At 50.4% G+C, this 26,382-nt stretch overlaps 1 long non-coding RNA gene across 1 annotated transcript in view; it reads left to right on the top strand.

Annotated features, from left to right (window-relative positions):
• The first annotated feature begins 8,695 nt into the window (after nucleotides 1-8,695).
• Nucleotides 8,696-26,382, top strand: part of LOC132348242 (uncharacterized) — a 185,117-nt gene continuing 167,430 nt past the window's right edge. Inside the window, exon 1 of the long non-coding RNA XR_009497393.1 lies at nucleotides 8,696-8,758. This is a non-coding gene — a long non-coding RNA (uncharacterized LOC132348242). The remainder of the gene's footprint in view (nucleotides 8,759-26,382) is intronic.

Raw genomic sequence — 26,382 nt, 5'->3', positions numbered from 1 at the left:
GTGAAGGATGTGGGTTCGCGATGACCACACAATGCAAAATGCAGGTGCCTTTAGACAAACCCGAGAAAACAGCCTCAGTCGTGGAGGAGCAGGCAGAACCTGGGCCTTCCAGACGGAGCGGTGAGGTCGGGGGAGACCAGTGTCGTTCCAAGCTGGGCACAGAGTTCAGGGTCGGCTCACGGCCAGGCCCATGTTTGGCCCCAGGACACACCATCCAGCCCGTGAGACAGCACCAAGACCCCGCTCAGGGTGACCATGGAGGCCAGCAGAGCCAGAGGCAATGGCACTGGGGTCTTTGGAGGCATTTTAAGGGAAGAAAACAGTAATGAGGGAGGACTTAACTCCGCCAGGGTCTGGTTGACCTAGAAGAGACAAGGTCTCAGAACACGGAAGGGTAGTGGCCAGTGGGTAACAAGGGAAGTCCCGGAAATAGGTCAGAGATGGCATTTTTAACAACCCGCACACATCCCACACGGCTCTCTCACTTTAAAATATCCTTAATTTATTGGCAAGTGATTCAGATCCCAGTCACAAAGCTGCAGTCGTCTGTGTGATAACAGGTCCTCCTCCTGGAAGCCCCGATCCTGTCTTCACGTTGAACGCCATTCCGGAAGACGATGCTCATATCCGTAGGCCACTCAGAGCTCGCTTTAATTCTAGGGCATCAAGTGCAGAGGGTGTCAGGAGGGAACAGGGTTTGAATGGTGTATGTGCACCAAAAAACCCCCAAAGAATGATTTGGAGCCTACAGTTCAGGGCTTGTGCATTTTCCAGCTCCACAAGGTCTGGCTTCACCTTTGTGCAGCTCAGCCTCTGCCGGTACGAAACTGGCCTCACTCACTGGCTGCCCCCGTTCACTCCCTTAGTCCCCCGAGGTGCTGCCGTGTGACAGTCCCCGAGCAGGTGTCCGGAAACATTTGCTGCACGAATGAATGGAGGGGAGTGGATGTGAATACGATTTATAAAATCACAACAGAAAACTCCCTCAAAAATGGTTTTGGTAAAGTGTGAAGTTAAATCAGAAGTGGTATAATTTAAACTTTAAATTAAGACTTATGTTAAAGTCTTCAGGGTCAACATTTGACTAACAGACAAAGATAGTTGTTAATCAAAGGCATCATACAAATAAACTCCTGAAACTTTAAATCTGATAAAGTAGCTTGATGCTTCCCTCTTTTTTAAAAAACATCTTTACCTTTAAAGCTCTGTTTCCTCTGTTAAAGTCACTTAAAGGGATCTGTTATTGACCAAGTAACTCCTGGTGATAACTCAAATGTCTCTCTCTCTCTATATATATACACACATATATATGTATGTATAAAACTAATCTGATTGGAGTAAAGTTTCAGTAAAATAAAGTTAATGCATGTCTTTAAAAAACACGGTTTGAGGACTTCCCTGGTGGTGCAGTGGTTAAGAATCCGCCTGCCAGTGCAGAGGATACGGGTTCGAGCCCTGGTCCGGGAAGATCCCACATGCCGCAGGACAACTAAGCCCGTGCGCCACAACTACTGACCCTGTGCTCTTGAGCCCGCGAGCCACAACTACTGAGCCCGTGTGCCACAACTACTGAAGCCCACGCACCTAGAGCCTGTGCTCCGCAACAAGAGAAGCCACCACAATAAGTCCACGCACCGCAACGAAGAGTAGCCCCCGCTCGCTGCAACTAGAGAAAGCCTGCGCACAGCAACGAAGACCCAACGCAGCCAAAAATAAATAAATAAATAAATTTATTTTTAAAAAGTGGTTTGCTAAAGTTGTCTATTTATTTTGCAGAGACTGATGCCTGATCATTAAATGAAATCAAGGCGAGTCACCACCACCCCCAGTTCTACTGAGTCGTTATCATGATGGGCAGAGTCGGGAGACGACTGTCATAAGCGTTTTGTTGGCTTAGATATTTACACATTTTCCGAATGCTTTCAACTTAGTTTTAGGGCCCCAGGCAGCCCAGGTGAAATGACTTATTTAACTCCGAAACACATTACGAGGGCGCTCATGGACTCTGCCCCTGGAGCCACCTATCTGTCCGGACGGTTTGGGCTGAAGTGCGTGGGGCTGCGGGCGGACCCACCGGCCTCCCGAGGCCCCTCCATCCCCGGCGCCATTGTTCTGCTCTCTTTCTGTCCGTCTATCCGTCCAGCTTTTGTAGGGAAGCGGGGCTCAGAGGCTGCCCTTGCAGAGGCACGGAGAACACGTGTTGATTTCTACCAACTGGGTTTGTTTTGTTTTTAGTCCCTGAGAGCAGTGCTTTAAAAATTAAGGGCCTTGGATGAAAAAAAAGAGAGTGATGATGCAATAGAAAAGAAAAGCAAACTAACTTTTCATGTTACTTGTTGTAAAAATGGCTGTGTGCTACCTAGTCTCATGTACAGGTGGAATTTGTCTCAGAGGAGATAAAAAAATTGTTTTTAAGGTGACGTGATGCACGATAGCGATTCTGTTTCACATGTGAATACAAATGTAAGGTATGTGCAAGAATTGCTGAAATAAGTTACCAAGGTCAAGAATGTTTCTTCTACTTTTGGAGTTCTGGTGAGCTTGGTGTATTCTTTATAATACTGTGATTTGTCCTCATTATTTTAAAAGCTGTTGCTACAGTTAAAATAAATTGCTTTATTTACAATATATAGGTTGCTATATAAAAGATGGCAGGTCAAGTTTGAGTGAGAAGTGCCACTATCTGGGCAAGTAATCATCACTCAGCCTTAACAACATTGAAGACTCAGAGCTGTTTTGAGGCCAGCTCACTCCTTGGGGCACTGATTTAGAAATCAATTTCATTTCCAACTAGAAAAGTCTCATTCAGTGAATGTATTAACTTTCCCCTTTGCCTCGTGTTCCCACCACAGCAGGTGATACTGACTAAAGACTCTGCGTGAAAAAAATTGAGTCTGGGAGCCTAGATGGGACCTCCTGGAGGAACAGGAGGCTGAGTCCTGGTCCCCACCCTGGCAGAAAGCGGCCCCTCTCTTGTCCACAGAAGGAGGGCAACGAAGCCTGCTCTGCCCATTTGAAAGTGTGTCCTGTCAGATGAGCTGAACGCAGTACAGATATGAGTTTTCCCCTTTGGCTTTCTTTGCTTTTTGACTGTTGAAAATTCAGCGTTTTTTGGTTATTAATTGGCCTCAGTAAGATGCACAATCGTACTTTTTTTCCCCAAGAAGATTAACATGTAGCTGTAGATTCCGGAATCATTTAAAATGCTCCTTGAAAATCTGACCCATCATAACAGACAGATGCTCTCAGAAAACAATAACAATGAAAATAACAATAATGACAACCATAAATGTTAAAAATGGAAATGGGCGCCTTGCGATGACAGCTTAGCAATAACTGTTGGTGAAGAAAGGAAGACTTTCTTCAAAAGGCACCTCTTTCCGTTCAAAATATAGACCTGAGCATTGAACTAGGATGAGCAAAAGGGAAAAACAATGGAAAATGGAAAAATGGCTTCTGTTTACCCAGGTTATTTCTGAACAGTAATGCAAGGATGTAATAGAAATAATTTAGACATATGGATAAGAACCTTCAAAATCAATAGTGCTGGAAGAAATGAAGCATATGCTGATGCAATCAAACAGAATTGAATTTCATACAAATGTTAGCAAATCTATATCAGATTATCACAGCAAAAACTTCATTTTCATTGATTTATAATGTATTATTATTGTTTCCACCAAACTGCCATAGACAGCCATATAGCAGCTGTCAAGTGCCTTAAGGGTAAATAAGAGACATCACTGCGGGGGTGGGGTGCAGGCATTCAGGGGCCAATAACTCACCAGGGCGGCAGGTGCCGGGTTCTAACGGTCCTTCTCTTGTTCCTTTTAATCGCGTTGCAGCATTCTTGAGACTGTTGGTGAGCGTGGGGCCGTTAGTTTGGAATTCACAGACTAATGAAGGAAAAAGGAAGGGAATGTTTTGTAACACATAAACATTTAGCAAAAATGGGGCTTAAAAGGACCGTCAAACACACGTGCATCTCTGTAGCCATATCTGCCTCTGCCTAAATAAGGCGAAGAAATGATTCTAACCAGGATTGTTCTCAGGGGCCCGCTCTCTGCGCAGGTCCATGGCTGATGACTCACCCACTGCAGGCGGGAAAGGAAGGACCAAGCAAATGAGGACACGGCCCAGGGGACAGCAGAGCAGCAAGACGAGGGGACCGCACTTCCTGAATGGAGTCCCCATGGGGAGAGAGACACCCGTCGCCATCCTGTGGCTTCTCGAAGCCATGCCAAGAGGGCCTCTGTGTTGTTGAAGCTGAGTCTTTACCTTCACTCTAACCCTGGCCTGGTGAATCGCACCCCAGAGCTTGTAGTTCCCAAGGTGAAAAATCTGGGGTTCATCCTAGATCCTTCCAGATGCTTCTCCCACCACAATACTTTTCATACAAGTTTCCCGTTTGACCAAGAGAACTAAGTCAAGGACTGAGGTCCGTAAAAGGCCAGCTTGCAGATACGTTTCGTTTGGCTCTTGGGTTTTGTCCAAGTAATGTTTTACAAGGCGCGTTGTGTTTGGACAACACGCCGGGCCCGCTGCCCTGGGCAGCCTCAGGACGCAGCTGGCCACACGCAGCCTCTCTGAGCAGCTGTCGCACCATCCTGGACGCTTCCTCTTCTTCTTTGTGCCTCGATTCTCATCGGTCAAAGGCAGTTAACAAAGAGCCCTTCCTCCCCTGTGGGACTGCGGTGAGGATTAAAAGAGTTAATCCAGGTGTGCTGGGCGCTGGGCCGTACGCGGTAAACCAGGGCTGTTTCACCACCGGGCCCGGGACACACTCGACTGTTCCATCCCCTCTCCCACCCCCGGCTCCTCCGTGTTGTCCCATCACCACCCGCGCCCCCCAAGCCCCGTTCCTTCTGATTCTCGCCCTTTCCCGGCTCCTCGGAAAGGGCTGGGGCTGCACTCCCTTCTGCTTCCCTGGACCACGTTCCCGTCTCCCCTGGACACCGTGGCGTTTCCCAGCTGGATTCCCCGCCGCCCGGCTTCCCACCACGGCCAGAGAGGCGCTCCTGGAGTCCAAACCTGATCCCGATGCTCTGCTCCGTGAAGACCCCGGGGGTGCCCCTCGCCTGGTGCCCACGGCCCGGCCTCTCCAACCCAGCTCTGCACACTGCCTCTGCCTCCGTTCCACCTGTGGCCCTGGGGCCGATACACCCCAGGCCTCCCATCTCTGGCATTTTGTTCAACATCCTCCCTGCGTGGAGACCTTCCTGGACTCACTTCACAACCCAGGACTCGAGATCTCTTTTGGATGGAGCCTTCCCTGCAAGACCCTCAGGCCCCCAGATAGACCCTTGCTCTCCCACTGTTCCCATGTTAATTGTTCACTTCTCTAAGCTCCCATCCTGCAGGGTGGGAGTGTTTCCCCCGCACCCAGAGGGACCCCTGGGACACAAAGGTGACACAGTTTGCTGAAGGCACAGAATAACCAACCCTCAAGCTTTTTCGCTTGGGTGTCCCTAAAGAGCATCATAAAATGATGTACCCCTTTGCACCTTTAAGCTGACATCTGCGCTTTTTCATCAGAAGTTTAAACAGTTATAAAGATGTAATTTCCACTATATTGATATCTACTGGTCTTTAAAAATTAAACTTCTATAATACCCTTAAAATGAATCACATAGAGTCTAAGTACTATAGCAATTTCGTACATGTTACTATCAATCTAAAAAGACAAGGAACAGGGCTTCCCTGGTGGCACAGTGGTTAAGAATCCGCCTGCCAATGCACGGGACACGGGTTTGAGCCCTGGTCTGGGAAGACCCCACATGCCGCGGAACAACTGAGCCCGTGTGCCACAACTACTGAGCCTGTGCTCTAGAGCCCGCGAGCCACAACTACTGAGCCCACGTGCCACAACTACTGAAGCCCGCACACCTACAGCCTGTGCTCTGCAACAAGAGAAGCCACCGCAATGAGAAGGCCCCTGCTCACCGCAACAAGAGAAAGCAACAAAGATCCAAAGCAGCCAAAAATAAATAAATAAATTTATTAAAAAAATAAATAAAAGAATAAAAAGACAAGGAACAGACTCTTCTTTAACAGCCAGAAGTTAAATATTATTTTTTCCCTTAAATTTATATTTCTGTTTCTCTTTCCAATAGGAATTTACCCTAATGTTATATAATATTATGTTTCAATTTTTTTGTTCCTTTATCTTATCATGATTCTCTGCAAAAAACAAATCCATAGGCTTAAAATTAAAATAATTGGAAATATTTTGTGTTCATAAAGCACTGATTTCTTCTGGATTTATTAGTATAATTATTGTAAGGACATAGTCTATCAAAACAAAATAAATAAATTATAAAATTTAATAAGTATTAATCATTTAAAATAAATTTAATAATTATTAAACACAGTAGTCAGAAGTGTATTTATAGATGCGATGCGGATAGCTTGTTTTTCTATTTAGCTATATATTTGTAGATGAATATTTCTCATTGCTAGAATGGAATAGCGTTCCTCCTCAAATCTATTCCTGTTTTCTGATTTTATAGATATATATTCTAAGAAACTTGTTGATGTAAATTCACCATAGAAATGGAAGAAACTTTGTTGTAGCCGTGACATGCAATATTTCCAACTCTTTCTGAGCTTCATGCCAATAGTCACATGGTGATCGATCAAAAGATGTTTTCAGTGATCTATCACCTCCAGACTCAGTTAAGGGCCTCCTTCAACTTTGTTGAAGGCAAAGATTTGGAAACCATCAGACTTGCAAAAGGGTTTGTTATGTAGTCATTGGCGTCACTCACGTTTTTCAGAGTTGACAACGATATTGCAATTGTTCCTTTGTTGGCCAGAGATGTTTTTACACCCGGGCATGTGCCACAGTCCATTTGGAGGAGTGAGTGACAAGCCTTTGCTACGGAAGGAAAGTGGGGACGGGAACTCACGACACAGGCTCGTTCTCAAGCAGATCGATTTTAGGAAAGAGTAAGACTGCAAGTTGAGGACCTGGAAGTTGATTACTTAAGACCGTCCTGCAACCCTTTGAAAGCTGCAGATTTACTCTCATTGTTTTAGCATCAAAGCGCCCGGTTAAGCTCACTCGGGCAGGTTTTGTGTTCAGGGCAGCCCTTTGTGAGAGACCCCCTTTGTGGGGTCTCTGTCTAACTGCTTGCTTTTAATCAAAACAAAGCCATCAGCTAAGCACCGAATTCGGCCCATTGTCTCTGGTGCACAGGCATCTCCTGGTTAAAGATGAGTCAACTCTAAGTGAGAAACGTATAGAATAGGGGGTCCTGTGAGTCTCTGCCAGTCAAAACAAGTGGCTGTAGGTAACCTCTACACCCCCTTCCCACCAGCCCACATCCACGCAAGAGACATTCACTGAACAACTGTCGTGCGCCACGCGTGAAGCCTTGGGCTAGAAACACAAAGAATCCAGGGTTCAAAGTTCAGAGTCTGGTGAAGGAGGCAGGTAAATCTAGAGCAGTGTTCCACACACCGAGTGCAATGCCGGTGATGGACTGGAGTCCCCAACTCCTGGCCAGGGTCCCCAACTCAGCCGGAGGGCAGAGGCAGAACCTGCTTCCTGGAAGGCGTGCGACCCCAGCTGAGGTTTAAGGACCACTGAAAGGCATGCAGACAAAGTGGGGAGGGTGAAATCAGAAAGGGGATTCCAAGCTGAGGAACCCGGGGGCAATGGCCCAAAGGCTGCAGGGTTCCTTCGATGGGACCTGGTTCAAGGCTGGGAGCCGCAGGCCCGCGAATCAGTTTGCCCTGACGGCCCGGAGGGATCTCAGAAGGAGAGATGTGGTCGGATGGTGTTTGATCTTTTGTCAGAGATTAGATTGGGACAAGAATAGTGCAGAGAACTTCCTTAGGAGGCTGCCTGCTAATGTACCTGAGAGATGATAGAGGCCGTGTGATGGAGAGAAGGGCAGAAATGAAAGAGAATTAAAGGGTGAGAACTGACATGACGTCGTCATTGCATGATTTGGGGAGCGGGTCAGGGACAGGGAATTCGCACGAGTGACTCCAGATTTTTAGCTCGAGTACCGCTTTGCAAGGAGAGATTTATAGGAAAGGGGGTGACATGTCTGTTAGGGACGTGTTAAGATTCATGTGTCTGCATGGCATCGGGGTGGGCGGTGTTTGAGACAGCGGAAGCAGATCAGAAAATCGTCAATCAGTGGGCAGTGGCTGAAGCCTGGGAGTGAAGGAGTCCCCGGAGGAGGGAAAAGCCAGAGGGCGGCGGGGCTGAGGCTTGAGGCAGGGGTCCCCGCGTCCGGACGAGGGAAGAGAAGTCAGCAAGGGTCTTCGCGGGAGCGTCAGCCCTGGGAGGGGAACCCGGACGGAGCCCACGGAGCCCAAGGACGATGGACAGATGGCAGGGTCCACAGAACAGGGGCTCAGGGAGGCCAGGGACATGAGGATGGAGCAGGGTTTCTTGGAGGCGGAATCCAGAGAACCTGGTGGAGAAATTGGTGTGTGAGTTGGGGCGTAAGCTGCAGGGTTGCTCCGAGGGCGGACGGTGAAGCGGGGTGAGGAGGACGGGCCCCGGGGCGAAGTTTTGACGTTTGTGGGTTTTATTATTTGAAGATGAGGATGCCCGGAGCATGCGTACGTGGTCCACAAGACAAGCTGGGCGTGGCCTCGGCGGGGGCGTGGCCTCGGCGGGGCGTGGCCTCTGCCGGATGTGAGTCAGCAGGAATGCAGCCGGGATTCTCCGACGTGGAGGAGGTGAACTCCGAGGACGCCAGGCCTGCGACGCAGACGGAACAGGAACATTCTAACTCAGGTGAGTCTGACGGCACCTGAGCTGCTCCCGGGGAAGGAGAAATTCGGGGGCGGGCGGCAGAGTCTGGGCCTCGTCCACGCGTCTCCGGTATTTGATGTGGAGAGAGTGGTCCAAATTCATGAACAGGGAAGGGGTGAAATCTAAATTTTCTTGTGTAAAAATATCCTCCATCCCCCCCCTACCCTAACCAGTGCCCCGCAGTTGCTTCCCCGTGAGCGCGTGTGAGCAGCGTTCATGATTCAGGTGCGTACGCGGGTTCTGACTCAGCAGTTTTTTGGAGAAGTTTGCAATAAAGAAAGCGACTGGTGAAAGAGCTACAATTTAACCAGAAGCATTCATTAACCAGTCGTCTGCTGACAGGGCAGACTGTAGTAGTTTTCAGCTCTCATAATTAAACTAAATTAACTTGAGAATCCCTTGGCCTAACTTTGATTTGGCTCCTATGGGTCTCCTCCTCCCGAGGCAGACGGGGAACAGCGACTTAATAACGTGGCAGACTGAAAACTAATTTTCGTAATGGGCGTCAGAATCGCCCCTCGGAAGGGTGTCAGGTTTTCCCGAGCCAGCGCCGTTCGGGCTGTATGGCGCCATCGGAGCGGTTTTGGGAAGCGTAGCTCTCTCGTCTCTGGATTGAGGATTAGATGCCAATAGAACCAGGTGTATCTCAGTTTAGAGATTACCTAATAGGTGTCTGACCAGGTGAATGCATTTATAATTCTCTCCATTGATGGGAAATCTAACGGGGGGGAGGGTTTGGAGGGAAGGGTGGAGAAATAAAATGTACCCCTTATTCTCCTTTAATTTCTCCACCATTCTGGGGGGGATGGGAGGTATCTGACTTCAGGACTACGCCGAGGTTCCCTGGGATTCGTTTAGGTGGTTGGCTTGATGCACTTGAGGCGTAATTGCTCTGAGATAAAAGAAATATAAGCAGTTCATTTATAGTTCAGTTTCCGTCTCATCACCTGCAATGCAAGCCTGAAACATTACTTTGTTAGAGAAAATGTCAGTTACTTGTCAGGGATCCGATGAAACACCCATTTTACAGTTTATATTTTAACTCGGTTCTGACACTGTCTACCGGGAATCAGAGTCAGAGCCGCAAGTTAAGGGCTCAGTCCCACAAGGCTGCACCCCCCCGCCCCCACCTGGCCCCTGCTCGGGTGCAGGTGCCGAGGACTGGGGGTGTCTTGGACACCGGGTCGGGGTGCGGGTCGGCACTGCAGGTACCGCTGCGGGTCGGGGCAGCATGAACGCTAGTCCTCCGTGCAGGCGTGCCTGGACTCCCGGTTCCCTTTCCGCGTGCCCCACTTCCTCACCGCGTAAGAGCAAGGAGTCTGTGTTCGTAGCTCTCAGGTTCAGGGAAGACAGAGGAGAGCAGAGACACACGTCAGGTTGGAGAGAAGGGGCTCAGGGGCCCCGGGCTCTGGGGCCAGTGCTGTACGGAGCTGTGTCCTGCCGGGTGCCCATGTGCATTGGACCCTGCAGGCCTCTCTCCCAGCCTTGCAACACGTCTGCTAGGCTGGGGATGAAACCGGGCAACGGAGGTCAGAGTTGGGACCGGGGCCCAGGTTTGAATTCATCTGGAAAAGCCCTGCCGCTGGGGCTCGCACGGCCAAGGTGAAGTTCAGGCCCGCGTGCACCTCGAGCGGGAGGCCGGTAGCCCCGCGATGAGCTCCATGTGGTCACAGCCGATTCCTGCTGCTGTGTGGACGCCACACAGACGGACAGGTGTCGGGGGCCCTGCCTGAGCCACGGGGTCAAGTCCGCGGTCCTGACGGGCCAGCGGTAGAGACACAGGAGGGGAGGTTCGAGAGGCCTCCGTGGTGACTGGAGGATGCACCCTCTATCTCAGCTGATGCCTTTTGGCTCCAGCACGTGTGGAAATCCCGACGCTGCCGTGTGACGGGATAACTACCGGCTTCCTTCTGCAAGGCCTCACCTAGTTTCCACACAGACAATTGGAACGGGGCATCGGATCCATAACAGCCCGCCCTCAGTCGTGGGCGTGGAGGCCGGGGAGGGGCTGGTGCTACCTGACGCGGTTCTGCGCCTTCGCTCTTAACGGGAGGGGTTGGGTCTGTGCAGCAGTTCTGCAGAGATGACCAAGTTGGCAGGCTCGCGTGGAGATCTCCATGAACGAGGACAGGCGCTGATTTTTGAACCGCGGGATCGAGCCTACGGCGGGCCGCGCTCTGCTGTGTGGTGTCGACATTCAGGAAGAACGCGCAGATGGGCTGTCGGGGGTGCGTGGGCACCACACGGATGTAGCTGCTTGCCTGGGGCCGCCGTCCTGTCGCACGGGCCCGGCCCACCAGGCGCCGCGGGCGCTTCGCACAGCAGGTGCGGGGCAGAGGCAGGCGAGCGAGCCCGGGCAAAGGAAGACAGGGTGGGCCCGGAGCAGGGGGAGGAGGTGGGGGGGGGTGGTGCCCTTGGCACGCCTGCTGCAGCCCGGAGAGCACGGGGGCCTGCTGGGAACGGCTTGGAAGCTGCCGCCTCTGTGGGTGGCTCCGGCCGGAGCCCAGGACGTGCTGAGAGCCGCTGCGCAAAGGCAGCAGATGATGGTGAGGCTGTGCAAGCCCTCAGGAGGGGCAGCCAGGTGCAACTGGGGGCGCTGGTGCTCCCGGGGGCCAGCGTGGGCACCCTGAAGCAGGAAAGCCGGTCCTGGGGTTGAACAGGGATGCCCTTCGGGGGCGTGGCGGTTTGGTCGCCCCAGAGAGGCCCCGAGGGCAGACGGGCGGGCGCGCGAGGGGTCCCGCAAGTGCGGGGCTGCACCTGGTGGAGGCCCGGGGGCCAGCGGGACGGCAGGCGAGGTGGCGCAGCGCCTGGAGGGCTCCCGCAGCCCCGGTCCAGCTCAGAGAACGGGCCTTGGCGGGAGGTCTGTTCTGCCTTCGCACTTGGGGCCGACTCGGGAGGAATCGGGCGCGTAACCTCACTCGCCTTCCTGCAGACGTTGTCCTGTGCAGGCGTCCTGAGCATCTCTTCCCTCTCACCATCCTTTGGGCGGCGGGGAGGTGAACGTGGCGGCTTCAGGGCAGAGTCCGAAACCACCACCTGTGCCTTTGATGAAGCCGTGGGTCCCGTCAGAAGAATGCTTTAAAATGCGCAAAATAAAATACGTATGAGTTCACAGGAAGCAAATTGTACTGACATACAAGTTCGTCATTAAGATGTGAGAACCAAGGTGATGCATACAGTGTATCTGTAAGAGATGCTTCTAGTCAGTGATCGTATAACAAGACCTGCAGCCCGGGAAGCAGTCACCGCAACTCCCAGTACCAACGAGCGTCAGGAGTTCAGTTCCAGGTTATCGCGTGGGTGTGAACCAGTGACGGGAAGGGGCCGTGATTTCCAGCTCGGACGCGGACGTGGGCCCTGCTGGTGCCACTGCGTTTCCTCACTGTCTGCCCCCCAAACCGAGGGGCCTTTGGAATCTCCGTGGAGGTCAGTGAACGTGAAGAGGGGTTTCCCCCATCTGTGTCCTCCGGGTCACCTGGGAAAAAGACACCAAAAGCTTCGTTGGGGGGACACCTGTGACAGGGAGAGGAGACAGGTGGGGCTGTGAGGTCTGCTTGCCGAAGGGGGGCCTGTGAGAGGCTCCCGCGCTGGGCCGTAGGTTCCAGAACCCTCTGTGCCCGCCCACTGGCCAGGAGCAGAGCCAGGAGAGGTGCCGCGGGGTGGCCCAGGCTGCCGGCGGGAGGGCTGCGCCGTACAGCCCTCACCCTGGGCCGGGCTCAGAGCTCCTGGCTCTGGGAAAGGCCGAAGTCACTCCCGGAGGCACCTGACGACTGTGACCCCGAGCCTGGGGCTGCCTGGCGGCAGGAGGGAAAGGGCCATGGGCGGGCCACACGGGGGCCGCAGAGTCCCTGGGGGGCCGTCTCCCGGGCCCCACGTGCTCCTCCTCATCTTCCGTTATCAAACCCCTCCCTGTTCCACGTTTGTTCTTTGCGGGTGGGTTGTCCTCTTGGGCTCCCCGTTGGAAGGTGGTGTGGACACTTTGCTGAGATGTCAACAGCAGATTTAGGGCCGACTGTCCCGCAGGTTTTCAAATTTTAACATGAAATGAAAACACAAGTTTGGGATCTTGGATGGAAGAGCTTTGGCCACCGTCAGTCTCAGTTCAGGCTGCGGTGATGCAACAGCGCAGATAGGGGCTTAGCAACGACAGGCGTGTCCTGCTCCCAGCTCTGGAGGCCGGAGCCTGAGATAAGGACGCCCGCCCGGTCCGTGAGGACCCTCTTCTGGGGCTCAGGGTCCCCGTCCTTCCCTCACATGGACAAGGGGTGAGTGAGGGTCTCTCTGGGTGTCTTTGGTAAGGACACTGATCCCACTGTGAGGCTCCATCCTCCCCAAGGCCCCCCTCCCATCAGCGGCACCTCTGGGGGTTAGGACTTCAGCATCTGAGTTCGGGGGGGACACAGCACTGAGACCACAGGAGCCTTCATGGGAAACCACGCACTAAATTAGGGAATCAGCGTGTCCCTGGGAGCAGTTCTTGGTGTGAACTGCTGGCCGACCACTTCTCTGTGGCGTGTACACGGCTGACCTGCTATATCCCCACGAGGGCAGAGGTGTGGGGTGGCAGGAGGGGGCTCTTGTTACCCACCTGGGTCCTTGGACTCTTTCATCAATAGAAATTGATAAGAGGCCAGATGAGGAATTCAGGCAAGGCTTTACTGGGGCTCCTGCTGCAGCAGGGGGCAGCGAGACCACGTAGCAGGTGCCCTTGCTGCTCCCCGAGGGGGTGCAGGCTGGTCCCTTAAATGGCGTGAGGGTGCGGCTGGAGGGCTGGCTTAGGCGGTCTGCCCACCCCCTGGTGGTGCCGTGGGCAGGGATCGTGCGCAGGACCCTGCTTTTGCCCCCAGCACCTCGGAAGTGGCAGTTGGGTTTTGGCCTTTTTGTGTCTTATTGTTCATGCAGTTATTTTTAGTCCCTCATGTTGGTCCAGGTGCAAGCACTGCAGCAGAGGGTCCCTGGTCCCAGGTCCCAGCCTGGCTCACAGTCAGCGTCTGCAGTCTTGCTTTGTACCTGGAAATGTCCCCTTCACAGCTCTTCACTTCTCTTCTCTTCACATGGAGCGGGTAGAGAGGATTAATGCTTCTAGAGATGAAGAGTAGTTTAAGCAGTTTCCATTGCTGGATGAAAAAAAAAAACCCCAAACTCTGAAGATTTGGATGTATCACAAAACATTTTTCCAGCCAATTTTTGTTGTTATCTATTATGGTTGCAGGATTTTTTTGGAAGCATATTTTTACTGGCTTTTGTTTTAAGAATGTTGGGGGCAAATATGTCTTGTTGCAGCAGAAAAGAATTGTTCAAAATGAGGCTTTCCTTTGCCACCAATTCCAAGCCTCAGTTCCATATCATGCAGACCAGGGGCAGAACAGGAGGGCCTGGGTTAGCACCAGGATGACCTGGGGCAGCAGGGGAGAGTCAGGAGGAACTGTCCAGATAGTTATTTCATGGCAACTGGTAGGCATGTAAATATTTTATGCCCTGATTTGCCGATTTCACGGGTGTTATATCTCAGTGAGCCATGGCTTTTTTTTTTTTTCCAGTGTCATGTTCTGGTGCCCAGAAACAATGATGTTTTAATTTGTAAATATGTAATGGCCAATCATTTTTCAAAATGTGGTACCTGGTTAAATGATAATTGGCCCGGTTTCTTGGCAATGCTGGTGCATATTCAGGAATTCTGGGAGGTGAGAATATCCAACCAATGTATAAATTGTTCTCAGAAGCAATGAAAGTTTTATGAATACCCAGTTGAACAGTTAATAAAGTGAGTTGATATAATGTTTTATAGACATCTAATAAAATTTTTATTAATTTAGATTTTGCAAATTTTGAAGGATGGAAATGAAGATATGATTTCTCTAGTTAATCAAAAAATTCAGCAGGTTTTATGTTCATGGTAGAGATGAAACGAGTGTTTAAGGTTTTATTTAGCTAATTTTACACGTATTTATATCATGACTTGTTCCAGGTTTTCGCTAAAAGAACAAAACATCAGAGAAAGAGACAATGTCAGTCCAAGGGGCAGAGAAGGCAGGGCTGGAGGGTGTGGGGAGGTGGGGAGGGGCTTCCCCACAGGGAGGCCAGGGGGTCCACACGTCCAGGGCCCTGGGCAGCTGGCTGTGACTTCCCGGTGCTCAACACAGGTGATAGGTGGTCACTCTCAGGACTCACGTCTATCTTGTGAATTTTCTGTATGATTAGATGATTATCTAATTCTCTTTTTTATTTATATGAGCAACATTGCATCTGTATGTGTAAATATATGAATGTGAGTAACATCCCACTGTTATATGATTGACAAAATAACAATCGTTCTGTGAAAGCACAGTCCCGATGTTGGAAGGAAAAGTACGTCATTCCTGGCAGAGAGGACGTTGTGCTTCTTGTGGAATATGTGGTTCTTACCCCCAAGTCTTTGAAAGAGCGACGCACGGGCTCCTTGTTTCCTACACCCTGTTTCTGGGGGCCGAAGGCAGGGGTGCCACCTGACAACCCGAGGGGTTGCCCAGTCAGTTCCGGTTGGGGAGGGTTTGTTTCAGGGAGCAGCTTAGAGCCGGGTGATTCCTGCCGTCTGTGTCCTGGAGTAGTTGGGAACTGTCGTCAGTGGGTATTTTCTCCAGATGGTGATGGAATGAAATGGTCTATGTAACGATGCTCAGGCCACAAATGCTGTCGTTTGTCTGTTTCTGCTTGAATGTGTGTTGTTTAGGAAGGTGGAATACACAGTGATATAAATCTTGTATATATCATTAGGATACTGTGTCTGAACTAAATTAAACAATGTATTCCATTTTTAGCTTCTCAGCTTAAATGGAGTAATCATGAAATCAAAGTATCCAATGCATGAGAAGTGGATTCAGAAATTGTGCACATTTTCCACTATCTTTATAGCACTCCACATTTCATTTTCTGAAGAAGCTGAATTTATTTAAGATATGCTTTTAAAGTTTTTAATATTTACATGTGAATATTAGAAAATATCTTATTTTATTCGAAAGCAGAATTTCTTAAATATAACTGTCGACATCTAGTTGGAAGCGTGACGATTGTAAGCACATATTTCAGGAAATCTTGCACTTTTGAGACAATCATTTTCTCAGGTTGTACGTGTTATATTGGAATTATAAGTATGTCTAAATTAAAATATAAATCTCCAGCACAGGAACTATCTCTTCATTGTATCTCATATAAGTGTGCACCTTGTCGATACTCAATTAACTAATAATGATAATAATAATGTAGCAATATTCAACTTCCATTTGGTCACACATTCTGCTTATACAGGAATTGTAAAAGCATATCATTTCTTAGATTATGTGTTGTGTGCTGGATAAAATGTGTCATAATCATGAAATTAGAGTTAATGGCAGGAAGGGGACCTCTTTGATCAGCTCTTCCAAACCCCTATATACACCTCTTAAATGCACCTCATTATGAATTCATTTTAAGCTTCATTGAGTCCCAGAAATTAATTTGACATAAATTTCATGGTAAGACTCTGGAAACTTTAATTTCAAAGGTAATGTTAAAGTAGAATTTTGTTTCTACTGGAAACACATACTCTGGGCAGATGATGAAATACAGGCTGATATACCAGCAGTGAATGTTTTTCCGAAATGGCTCTGATTTAGTAAACACTTTGTTTTGCATTTACCTCTCATTTCATCTCCAAAACTCCAAGCACTTTCCGACACAGGGTCTCTTGGTCCCGAGGCCAGTCCTGCCTGCCTGCAGGGTCGTCAGACAGAAGGTCACCGGCTGTGGGACTGGGGTGGGAAGGGGGCTTGGCCTCCCTGCTTGTGGTCCTGGGGTCTTTCTGCAAACGGTCCTGGTTCACTGTGGAGGTAAGGGCAGATTTCCCCTCATCTTTCCCATTTGTGCTTCACACACCCTTTTAGTTTGAGGACTTGTATCCCGACTCTGGGCTGTCTTGGTCATTCTCTCTCCCCTCCGCCCCCTGGGGCTGGGCCCCTCGGATGCCTCTGCTGGGAGGTGCATGGCCGGGTCCCCTGGGACGCCCCTTGGTCCCCACTGGCTCTTCCGCCCCTTCAGTGAGCTCTTTACTTTGACAGGGATGTGACGCCTGCCCTCTCTGGGGTCACGATCTTGATCTTTACTCTTTCTCATCCTCCTAACATCTCCCTTGGTTCTTTGAAGGGAACGATTGTGCTTCTTCTAAGTTCTTCTTGCCGGTTTCATTCCTTCTACTTCTCATGTATTTCTCCTTTTTGTTATTTACTGTCTGTCTTCCTTAGTCCTGGAGCACCTCCGACGTCTTGTGAACTCACCTTCTGGTCGCTTGGGAGTGGACGCGCTCTGGGTGGGAAACAAGGCAGACCTCCTCCCGGTGACTTGAGGTGAGGGGATCCCAGGGTGGGGCGGCACCAGGCCTTCCTAGACCCTCTGCCCACACGCTCCTACCCAGGGACAGTCACTCTCTGATGTGACTGCCCAGTGCATGTGGCAGGAGGGGGTCCTTGGGGAGGGGTGCTCCTGCCCCCGCCCCGAGCCGTGCCCACCGCAGCCCAGCGTCCCGGTCACCAACGGTCCGGGCTGGTGTCGGGGAAGGAAGGGCTGGGTGGAGGCCGCCTCCGGGCTGCTCCAGGGTTGCCGGTCCCGCCCTGTCCTGCTCCAAGCCACCATCCTCGCGGGGCTTCCTGTCGCCTGGCGCCATCACGGATTTGCACTACCTACTGCGTCTCATTGCCCCCTGCGCCCCCGTTGTGTGTCTGGGTGGAGCGAGGGGTGGCCGGCAGCCCGTCGTGGGTGCAGGTGGCCCTCCCGTCCAGATGCTCCACGGGTTCTCCGACGTGAGGGGTGGTGCTTCAGTACGCTCACTCGATCCGTCAAGCACCTGCACGTCATGAAGCCTCGCGGGGCGGGCGTGGAGGGTTAAAAGAAGGAGTGAGAACGCGAGGTGGCGCTGACACGGCTGGGGCCCGCGGGAGCCAGCTGGACGCCTGGGCCGTCCTTCCAGCAGTTGTCCGACCTCGGATGCAGCTGCCACGCCTGTGCCTGGGGCCCTGATGACACCACCCGCCTTCTCCTGTGGTCTCTGGTGAGCAGAGCCGTAGAAACGATGGGTTTTTTTTAAAGGGGCAAGCACAGAGCTGCTATTTTTGCTGCCCTCTAGATTCTCCCATGAGTTCTGGGATGTTCTGCAGGAAGGTGAATGGCTGATAGGCGCTTCTAAGAGGGAAAGAGCTCCGTGGAGGATTCCAGGGGGACAAGGGTAGGTGAGACGCTGCAAAGGAGGGCTTCATCCAGGGCCTCGCATGTGAACCTAAAGGTTTCAGACTTCCTAGTTGTAAAGCTATAAAGATACACAGATAAATACTGCAATCTAAAGATAACACTGCTAACATTTTGATGTGTTTCTTTTTGGACTTTTTACCCTATGCATTCAACATTCACACTTTAAAAAAATAGGGTTATGACATATAATACTATTTGTTTGTTTCCTTAAAATTTTTTTTAACCAAAGACATCTTTTTGTTTCAGTACATGCAAATTTTTAATATGACCCCCAACTAAATCCAACTGCATAGTTATCTACTCATATGTTTTTAAACCGATTTAAAATCCAGTGTAAGGATGTGGGCACGCAAAGAGCTGGTGTGAAACATCACCGTCTCAGAAGCCTGTCCATCCAGGGGGTTGTAGCTTCAGCTGGATTTCCTGACGAGTAACTTCTGCTGAAGTGGAAAAGATTCAAATTCCTGGAAAGCAGTCTAACAATGATTAAAAAAAAAAAAAAAAACTTTAAAAACCGGATTTATTATGTATGTTCTAGATCTGTTTTCATATGTGTGTTACATTATATCTGAGACATCAATACAATTTCAGCTTTATCACATGCAGCTGAGTGATGTTGAGACTATGAAATGTTTGTGCATGTTACCAAAATATATTTCTTGTACTGTTTAGTATGGAAACTATCTTTTAAACTCAGTGTCATATCATAAAACCCAGTAGTCTGTGGAGAAGATTCAAAATTGTCGCAGGAATTAAGGGAAATTTAAATTAAAAAAATGATTAGAATTTGTATTTGTTTTGGAATTCCATGTTATCTGGATGTCTAATTGTAGACCAACTACAGATATACTCATCAAATATTTTATTACCATCTCAGATAGAAGCACCTTGAAAGCACACATCAGGTACAAAAAACGAAGAGATGGGAAAAAAAATCTCTCCTTTAAATAGGATACCCTCCCAGATCCACTATGTTGTATCCTTAAGCGCAATTTTCCACCCTTGGTACATAAGCGTGGGGTACCCTGAAGCTGCAGGAGCAGAGCCAGTAACAATGGGAAAGGACTGTAGGTCATTGGCTCCGTCCCTCAGGCTCACGTGCTGGATTCTTCCAGAGCCTATTTTTAGGGTTTTATTTGGCCCACTTTGAAAACTCCTGCAGATGATGAGGCTTCTTTCTTTTCCTGCCAAAGACAATTAAACAGACTACTAGTCTTTCTCAAGGAAAAGTTTCTGATATTTGGTGCCGACTTTGGGGTTCCATTTCATCCTAGCCATACTATTAAACTTCTGGTGACAGCCTCTGAGCCTTTTTATTTGGTTGGGGTTTTTGCTTTAGAGATTCATTGATACTGTGATAATACAACTTTTCTAGTTGTTACTTACTAAGCCATTCCTGTTTCTCTCTCAAGCTTTTTTTAAACCAAATTGACATCAGTATGTCAAACCTGCTGAAGTTTAGTTTTCCTTCCTTTGATTTGTTCCCAAACTGAACGATGACATCCAGATGTCGGTGAGACAGGGTGCAACAGACAGGACATCCCTCCCCTCCTCACGGCGGCTGACGCCGAGCGACGTCTGGGCTGCACAGCCTCCCAACGCCCGTGTTCCCTTAGCAGCATTTGCCCCGTTTTCTTAGCTGTATTCGTTCCGTTTTTATATTTTTTTTTATTTTTAAAATTTATTTATTCATTTTTGGCTGAGTTGGGTCTTCGTTGCTGCGCACGGGCTTTCTCTGGTTGTGGCGAGCAGGGGCTACTCTTCGTTGCGGTGCGCAGGCTTCTCATTGCAGTGGCTTCTCTTGTTGCGGAGCACGGGCTCTAGGCATGTGGGCTTCAGTAGTTGTGGCTCGTGGGCTCTAGAGCGCAGGCTCAGTAGTTGTGGCGCACGGGCTTAGTTGCTCTGCGGCATATGGGATCTTCCTGGACCAGGGCTCGAACCCGTGTCCCCTGCATTGGCAGGCGGATTCTTAACCACTGCGCCACCAGGGAAGCCCCCGTTTTTATACTTTAAATCGTGTCTGCCCAGTGTATTGGTTCGCACTATGCTTTCCCGACTTCTGGCTAAACCTTCCGAGTCTGTTTTATGTCTCACTCATGTGCGTCATCCTGAAATTTCACGGCGTGTGCTGTTCATCCCCACGCTTGCCCTTTCTTTCCAGAACACACAGCTCACAGTGACATGGGTGAGCCTGCCCCCAGCTTGGGACGTGGGTCAGTGAAGGGGTTTGTTCTGAGTTTGCTGTGTGTTGTCCTCACCCTTAGGAGCCCTTCTCATGTCCCTTTATTTTTCCCAGGGTTTAAATTGTAGAGTCTCGAGAATTTAAAAGGATCCTTTAAATTTTTACCTCCCCGTTTGTAAGTGCAGAGCGTGATGTGAAATGGTATTTCAGTGGACAGGACACTCTGGGGTCCCCCACTGGGCTACTGGAGCCAAGATCCCTCATGACTCTTAGTCCCTTTCGCAGGCCACAGCTGATTCTTACTGAGCCGTTGGGAATGACGTTGGGGCATCTGGGAAGGCTCTCGAAGGGTCCTTCTGTGCGTTTCCTTCCAGCTCAGTCCTGGGGCTGAGTTTGTGGCTTCTGGTTTGAGTTTGAATTTGCTGCTGAGAACCTCAGAAGATTTCTTATCTCTTTGTTCATTCCTTCTTATACCATATTATATATTTGCAAGTTTAGGAACCAAGTATAGGATTCTCAAGCTCTGGTTACCCTCTGGCCTTGAACTTCCCTCTGGCACAGATGCAGACCTGGTGTTTGGACCTGTATTTAAATCTCATAAGCTATCGTGGGAATTCAGCATCTGATAGATACAGGAGGGCAACAAGTTACTGCCATTTTGGAGAAGTTTCTCTTTATTGCTCTCTCTCTCTCAAAAACAAACAAGAGAAATGAAGAAGAAAAAGAAGAAGAGGAAGGACACACCCTCACACGCACGCACGGCAGCCCTCACAGCCCAGCGGTGCCCGCGGTCGGCTCCTCCAGGGCTGTCGCTCCCAGGGGCCGTGTCCGCCCTGCTGGGGCTCAGGTCGTGGGGCGTGGTAGGCTGCAGGTCCTGGGATAATGCGGCGTTTGGGTTTGAAGTGGCCCAGTTTCTTGGGTGCGTTAGGCCCCAGGTGCCCTATGCCAGATGCCCACCGTGCTTACCCTCCTGTGGGAGCCGTAGCTCTACCTGCTCCCTCCCTCAGGGGTGGTTGGGTTTGACAGCCGCACACGGACATTATCTTATGCATCAGTGATGGTCATCCACATCGATTGTTGCCCAGTTGGTCCAGGATGGATGCCCCCTGGCACTCGAGGCCGTGTGCCTGTCCACGGTCACTCACTAGCCAGGCTGGAGCCTGTGAACACAGGCAGTCTGAGTTTGGAGCTGCTCTCTGACCACCACACCTGGATGTGCCCACCTCTAATGGCAGAGCAGTGGGGCAACAGGCACGGGGACCAGGGAGACCCTGGGCGAGAGTCGCTTTACGTGGGCGTGAGATGCACTTGCCAGGTGAGTCAGGAGCCGGAGAAGCAGGTGTGCCTTGGAGTCATTTGGAGTCATCTTGAGCCTCGGAAAGGTTTTGAGCGGGGAGGGTGATGGGATATTCGTGTTCTAGAATAGCCCATATGGCTGGAAGGTAGATCAGAGGGCAAGAATGGTGGGGAAAGGGCAGCTTCAGACCGAGGCAGCTGTCCAGGTGACGGCGCTCAGTCGGGGAGAGCGTGCAGGTGGAGGCTATCCTGGGAGAGAACGGAGGGGTGAGGCTGATTGGAGGTGGAACCCAGAGGAAGGCCGGAAGCCAGGATGCCCGTCAGGGTCCTGGATTGGGCACCGGGGTGGAACAAAGCAGGCAGGACCCAGTATTTGCTGCAAGGGTCCTTTCTCAGCCGGATCTCACAGGGCGCCAGACCCTCCGTGAGCAGACGAGAGAGTTTTCCGAGAGCCGACACCGCGGCCTGTCCCAGCTCTGCCCACGTGGTGTGTGTGCTTGCTGACCCGTCCGCGCCCTCTGACGCTTCCCTCCGCTCTTCGCCCACAGGGGACTCAGCACACTTGCTCTTTGGGTTGACGTCACTCATCCTCACTAGAAGGTACGTTTCCCGAGACCGGAGACTGCGTCTGTCTGTCTTATGTTCTTGTGCCTAACACAGAGCCCTCAGGAGGTGCCGGGTGACTGGCTTCCTGATCTAACGGTAAAGGAATTGGGAACATAGTTCTAAGACCTGAAATCACCTGCTTCCTAGAGTTGGAAAGTGATGAAATGTACCTGGCCAGGTGCGTAGGTGCTGGAAGAGGTGTGTATACCTAACGGATCATGGAAATCAAGGGCTGGGGGCGGGGAATACCTGGGTTCTCTACAGTGGACCCGGCCCTGGGGAATGCAAACCCATGCTGCAGAAAGTCAAGAACAAACTATAGAGGACTGTTGAGCAGGGAATAAAAGTGAATGATGGAATTGATGGCTCAGCCCTCACTGCCTGGCGTCCGAGGAGCCTCAGGGTTCTGCTGGAAGCAGGGCTTTTGTGTAACACTTCACTGCAGGCTTAATTGCGGTGATATTTCGCTGCCAAGGAGAGTAATTTGCAGCACGAATACGGCATTAGATTTGCAATCCTCTACACTGTAAAACCCCCGTGTAAAAGTGAACATTTGGTACTGGTATGAACAGAATTGTCATTTCCTGCTCAACTTTCAAAGAAATGGAAGTTGTGTCTATATTACTGTTTATAAAAGTTTGAGTGATTCCCTTGTTACATAATTAGCCTCATTTCTCTGCTGTGTGTTTGAGTCCAGAACAGCTGCACCCCAGACAGAGCACGGGTGATGCGTCCCTGGGAGGGGGGACGTGCGTGCCGGTGAGACAGACAAAACTGTTCAGGGCAGACAGTTACTACAACTCAATATTGTTCGTTGTAGTAAAAAAAAAAAAGTGTTTTCTTGTTATTGAAAAAAATTCTGGGCAAACTCTGAATACCTAAAGAGGTTGATGATATTTGGCACGTTAGAGAAAGTTATATTTATGAAGATGGGTTAGTTTTTAAATGGCAACTAGCATTACCTAATATAATGAGTAAAAAAAACCAAACAAACTTTTAAAGAAGAAACCAGGAGAGGGAATTCCCTGGTGGTCCACTGGTTAGGACTCTGTGCTTCCACTGCAGGTTTGATCCCTGGTTGGGGAACTAAGATCCTGTAAGCCATGCGGCATGGCCAAAAAAAAAAAAAAAAAAAAAAAAAAAAAAAAAAAAGGAGAGTAGCTGGAACCTCAAATTGCATTGCTGCTGACATCAGTGATGTAAGAAATGCAGAAATGCCCGAATTCCAGGGCATCTGCCTGTGAACAGAGACCCCAGACAGAGACACCAGGCTTGACCGTGTCCTGAGGTCTCCACCAGCCCTGAGATGGGTATCGTCGTCACCACCATCCTCACCACAGATGCCACCGGGTGCCGCCTCATGTGTTCTGTTCTTTGCCAGTATTGTCTCATTTCATATACTCCCAGTGTTTAAAAATGTGTAATTTATTGGAAATGAATGGTTTCTCATGAACTGTTTCCTATGTTGAGCATGAAAAAAATCACTCCATTGCTTTTTGAAGCTTAGAAAGGAGACTTTTGGTTGCTCTGTTCAGTTTGTGATGAAAGTGGCAGAGCCCTGCTTGTTTGGTCTGAAACGGGGGCACAGATCCTGAGGTTCTGAGCTGTCTGTGTGCAGAGAACCTAACCGTTACAGCAGAGACGCTGGCCTTGAAAAACATTATTCAGTTAAAGGCTTTATTCTCGTGGACTTTAGCTATTAACACCACCTCTCTTTCCTAACTATCAGATGATAGTCTATGTATCTGAAAACGATTCCATGTTATATCTTGCTCCTGAGAACAATGGCCATGATGTGAATTTAATAAATATGAGAGCGGCAGTTTCTAAATTCTGGTGGCTTCCTAGATCCCGTTCCCCACCACCTCCCACCACGGCTGTTCACTGAAATGTAAAGGGGGGACACTTGTGCACCTGTGTTTTATGGAAGAAACTTGACAAACCAAAGAAGAAATGAAAAGTCTATGCAGAATTGATGTTTATGGGACTTCATGATAGATTTTGCTCTCATATTCCTAGACTATTCTGTTTGGTTTGTGTACCTCACACCACCTCTGGGTAATGTCTTTGCTGCTGAGAGCCATATCAGTCTTAATTCATGCGTGGAAAGCACTGCATACTTTTGGCTTTTACATTCTAACTTTATTTTATTTACATTGTACACTTTTATGCAGTACGCGAACTTTCCAGTCAGTTTGTCCTTTAGAGGAAGTAAGACTTAGAGTCCTTGCTGCTGCTGGCTCTGTGATGCCGCAGGTGCAACGCAGGCTGGGCGTCAGGATGGGTGGTGGAAGGTTCTAAATGTTCTCCTTTATCCATTGCAGCTTCTGCAAGGCGACGGCCTTTCTCTTGGTGGAAATGGGCTCCGTTGGAGAGTTAGTGTGGACCCTGATCCATCCTCTTGAGGCGCCAGCTCTCGCTGTAACTTTAATGGTGTCAGTGGAATCTAGGCACTGCACAAGCTGGAATTTTTTTTAAGTTCCATATTGAACTATGTTTTCATTGAATACAATTACAAAAGAACATAATATCTCAAAATTTTGAGTCACAATCTTAGGCTTATTACTGTCAAAAAGCAATTATAAGCTATTTTTATGCTGAGCTCAAACATAAAATTAAAGACTCAGAAATGAAAGAGAAACATTTTTAACCATACTACCCAGTGCCCACAGCAACATCTATCAGCCAAATGTGGAGCGCAGAAAATATGCATATTCTGCAACCCGCAGAAAGCGTTCACAGAGAGGCTGGAAGAGTAATTTAGGCCAGCTGCCTGTAGTAACTTTATTTCTATGCTTGCTGATATATTAGGGTACAAAAGAGCAGGGGAAAGACTCTATGAAACGTTTGAAATCCTGAAATAAACCAGCTTCTTTAGAGTGAGGTTTTCAGAACCAGAGAGGTGACCGCTTGATAGCCAGTCTAAGCGACGTGAGTAGACGGACAGCAGCTCCTGTGAGGCTGGCGTCTGTGGCGCTGAGTCCTCGGATGTGAGCGGAGGGGCATTTGGGCATCAGGGAAAGAGAGCCTGATTTGGGAGAGTGCTGAGAAGCCTCAACGCCTGCAGCTGTCCTTGCGCAGGTGCTGCCCCGACGGTCAGCATCCTGAATGGTCAGCATCCTGGATGGTCGGCCAGCCCGATGGTCACTCGTCCTGGGTGGTCAGCCAGCAGGGACTGTTGTGAGGCTGCTCCCTGCGGAGCGGGTGCCCCCCTTTCCGGGTGGTTGGGGGGTTAGAGAAGCCGACGGACAAGCGGATCAGAGGACGGGGCAGTTTGGTGCCAGCGTCTGGGTTGTGACCGTTTCGGTGGCTCTTATTTTAGTGCTGCCTCTGCTGAGCTCTGAATTCCCGAGGGTCCGCTGACTTTGCCTCTCACACCAGGGCCTCCCATGCCTCTGGACCGACGTTTCCCGAGGGTCCGCCGACTTTGCCTCTCACACCAGGGCCTCCCATGCCTCTGGACCGACGTTGCTGGTTGACCCTTGTGTCGGGGCGGCCGTGTCTCCCAGCACTGCCCTTGGTGCCGTGTATCCTCTCCCCACGTCCTGTGACTCCTTTCCACGTCGCCTCTGCTCCAGGCATCGAATTGCTGCCAGTGTAGATGGAGGGAGGGTGAGGACCAGAGCTTCCTGCCAGCTGCACGGAGACGGGCAGCCCGTCAGGCCACACGGGACCAGGAGCGTGGCCTCCCCTCCACTCGCCCGCCATCCCCCGGGGTAGAAGCGGTGGCTCTGGGGTCCTTTCTAGAAGTCGTTCTCTCCCAGGGAAAGACGGAACCATCGCGTGTGCTGTCCCTCACCTGGGTGCTCGAGGCTGCCCTTTTATTCTTCCCGTCCCTGGTTACAGAGAAGCAGCCTGTGGACTTGACCCAGCAGCATCACACCCACAATGATGGCCGAGCTGGGACTCAGACCCGCGTCCATGAGGCCAAGGCCTCTACCTCTTCTCGCTCCTGTCCCTCCGGTGGTGAGGAGCCTGGACCGAGCCCCCTCGGGCTGCAGGCCAAGGAGCCAGCCGGGCACCCCCTTGGGCGCGGGGCTTGAGCCTCTGCTTGGCTCTCTGTTCCCGCCTGGGGGTGGCCGCCCGGGGGAGGTCAGACCACCGTTTGTAGAAGATGATGGTGGATCTATTGCTTTGAAACCTCACGTTGCTAATTGTATCCTTCTCTGTATGGACCAAAGGTGCATGAGCTAAAGTGAGTTCTCCAAATGTGTGGGGTGGCTGATCGCAGATGGTTGGCACGTGTGACAGAGGAGAGGGGGGGCCG

The sequence above is a fragment of the Balaenoptera ricei genome, chromosome 14, assembly GCF_028023285.1.
Source record: "Balaenoptera ricei isolate mBalRic1 chromosome 14, mBalRic1.hap2, whole genome shotgun sequence".
Lineage (NCBI taxonomy): Eukaryota > Metazoa > Chordata > Mammalia > Artiodactyla > Balaenopteridae > Balaenoptera > Balaenoptera ricei.
The sequence above is the reverse complement of the archived record's forward strand: the minus strand, read 5'-3'. Positions and strand labels throughout refer to the sequence as shown.